The sequence below is a fragment of the Mus caroli genome, chromosome 13 (genome assembly GCF_900094665.2).
Source record: "Mus caroli chromosome 13, CAROLI_EIJ_v1.1, whole genome shotgun sequence".
NCBI classification, from domain to species: domain Eukaryota; kingdom Metazoa; phylum Chordata; class Mammalia; order Rodentia; family Muridae; genus Mus; species Mus caroli.
Window position 1 is genome coordinate 56,504,665 of NC_034582.1, and position 3,493 is coordinate 56,508,157.

A 3,493-nucleotide genomic window follows, 5' to 3' on the forward strand; every position below is an offset into this window, starting at 1 on the left:
AAGTCATGTGTATCTAAATATCCCTTTCTCATTTTATAATATAATGTCATAGAGGTTTTATTCACATTTTGGTAATATTTGTAGCTGTCCAGCAGCCATGGATGAACTGGGTATCTGAAAGGGAGGCCTGAAGTGAAAAAAGAATGGTGGGTGGAAGGGGAGGACAAGAGAAGGATGAAGCCAAGACAAAAGAGTTTGATCAAAGCTCCAAGTTTAATATTTAGTACTATATTTATATGTGGAGAGCCCACTGAACCATCCTTTGTTTCAGATGGATTATGTTGCAAGGCAAGCTCAGCAGGCAGTCAGCTCCTGTAGGAAATTGCATGTGCTGCAAGGCAGAAGATTCCACTTAGGTCAGCAAAAGACCAACTGTGGCAAATATTTAAGTTCAATTTAGCATGCTGAAGTCTGTGGGAAGGGCACAAATATTATCTTTTATTCATTTTTTAAATTATATATATATATATATATATATATATATATATATATATATTATTAGGTATTTTCTTCATGTACATTTCAAATGCTATCCTCAAGTACCCCATATCCTCCCCCTCCCACTCCCCTACCCACCCATTCCCACTTCTTGGCCATGGCATTCTCCTGTATTGGGGCATATAAAGTTTGCAATACCAAGGGGTCTCTCTTCACAATAATGGCCAACTAGGCCATCTTTTGCTACATATGCAGCTGGAGACATGAGCTCTGAGGGTACTGGTTAGTTCATATTGTTGTTCCACCTATAGGCTTGCAGACCCCTTTAGCTCCTTGAGTACTTTCTCTAGCTCCTCCATTGGGGGCCTTGTGTTCCAACCAATAGCTGACTGTGAGCATCTGCTTCTGTGTTTGCCAGGCACTGGCATCGCCTCACAAGAGACAGCTATATCAGGGTCCTTTCAGCAAATACTTGCTGGCTTATGCTATGTCCTCTGCGTTTAGAGGCTGATTATGTGATGGATTCTCAGGTGCGGCAGTCTCTAGATGGTCCATCCTTTTGTCTCAGCTCCATACTTTCTCTCTGTAACTCCTTCCATGGGTGTTTTGTTCCAAATTCTAAGAAGGGGCAAAGTGACCACACTTTGGTCTTTGTTCTTCTTGAGTTTCATGTGTTTTGAAACTTGTATCTTGGGTATTCTAAGTTTCTGGGCTAGTATCCACTTATCAATGAATACATATCATGTGAGTTCTTTTGTGATTGAGTTACCTCACTCAGGATGATACCCTCCAGATGTGTCCATTTGCCTAGGAATTTCATAAATTCATTCTTTTTAATAGCAGAGTTGTATTCCATTGTGTAAATGTACCACATTTTCTGTATCCATTCCTCTCTTGAGGGACATCTGGGTTTTTTTTCCAGCTTCTGGTTATTATAAATAAGGCTGCTATGAACATAGTGGAGCATATGTCCTTATTACCAGTTGGAACATCTTCTGGATATATGCCCAGGAGAGGTATTGCAGGATCCTCCAGTAGTACTATGTCCAATTTTCTGAGGAAGCACCAGACTGATTTCCAGAGTGGTTGTATAAGCTTGCAATCCCACCAACAATGGAGGAGTGTTCCTCTTTCTCCACATGCTCGACAGCATCACTATGCCTGACCNAAAGCTGTACTACAGAGCAATAGTGATAAAAACTGCATGGTACTGGTATAGTGACAGACAAGTAGACCAATGGAATAGAATAGAAGACCCAGAAATGAACCCACACACCTATGGTCACTTGATCTTTGACAAGGGAGCTAAAACCATCTAGTGGAAAAAAGACAGCATTTTCAACANATGGTCCTAGCACAACTGGTGGTTGTCATGTACAAGAATGCTAATAGATCCATTCTTATCTCCTTGTACTAAGGTCAAATCTAAGTGAATCAGGAACTTCACATAAAACCAGAGACACTGAAACTTATAGAGAAGAATGTGGGGAAAAGCCTTGAAGATATGGGCACAGGGGAAAAATTCCTGAATAGAATAGCAATGGCTTGAGCTGTAAGATCGAGAATCGACAAATGGGACCTCATAAAATTGCAAAGCTTTCATAAGGCAAAAGACACTGTCAATAAGATAAACAACAGGCCACCAACACATTGGGAAAGATTCTTTACCAATCCTAAATCAGATAGCAGACTAGTACCCAATATATCTAAAGAACTCAAGAGGGTGGACTCCAGAAAATCAAATAACCCCATTAAAAATGGGGCTCAGAGCTAAACAAAGAATTCTCACCTGAAGAATACCGAATGGCTGTGAAGCACCTGGAAAAATGTACAGCATCCTTAATCATCAGGGAAATGTAAATCAAAACAACCCTGAGATTCTACCTCACACCAGTCAGAAAGGCTAAGATCATTTTTTTTTCATTTTTATTGGATATTTTATTTATTTACATTTCAAATGTTATCCCCTTTTCTGATTTCCCATCAACAAACACCCTGTCACAACCTCCATTGCCCTGCTTATATGAGGGTGCTCCCCTCCCACTCTCTCCTCAGATCCCTGGTATTCCCCTACACTGGGGCATTGATCCTTCACAGGACCAAGGGCTTCTCCTCCCATTGATAACAGATAAGGCCATCCTCTGCAACATGTGCATTTGGAGCCATGGGACTCTTCATCTGTCCCCTTCGGTTGGTGGTTTAGTCCCTAGTAGCTCTGGGGTGATCAGGTTGTTCTTCCCATGGGGTTACAAACCCCTTCAGCTCTTTCAGTCCTTTCCTTAACTCTTCTACTGGGCTTCCCATGCTCAGTCCAATGGTTGGCTGTGAGCATTTGCTTCTGTATTTGTCAGGCTCTTGCAGAGACTCTCAGGAGACATCTATATCAGGCTCCTGTTAGTAAGCACTTCCTGGCATTAGCAATAGTGACTGGATTTGTTATCTCTATACAGAATGGATACCCAGGTGAGGAAGTCTCTAGATTGTCTTTCCTTCAGTCTCTGCTCCATACTTCCCCCCATGTACTTCTGGGTTAAAAGTTGGGAGATGAGTGGGTGGCCCCACCCCTCAAACAAGGGCCTTGTATAATGTCTGGATATGGCCTCTATAGGTTCTCTATCCCCCCTTTGGGGTATATCAGCTGATGATAACTCATTGGATCCTGGGAGCCTCTTGCTTTCCTGGCATCTGGTACTTTCTGGTGGCTACTCTTAGTTCCCCATCCCCCAGTGATACCCACATCTGTTAAATCTCCTGACCCTTGGTATTTCATCCCAATCTACTCTCATACCTGATCCTGCTACCCCCTTTCTCCTCCTCCTGCTTTCTTCCTCCCAAGATACTCCCACCCTCTACCTCCCATGAGTATTTTGCTCCCCTTTCTAGAAGGACTGAAGCATCCACACTTTGGTCTTCCTTCCTCTTGAGCTTTATATGGTCTGTGANTTNTATCTTAGGTATTCTGAGCTTTTTGCAAAATATCCACTTATCAGTGAGTATATACCATGTATATTCTTTTGTGACTGTGTTATCTCATTCAGTATGATATTTTCTACAT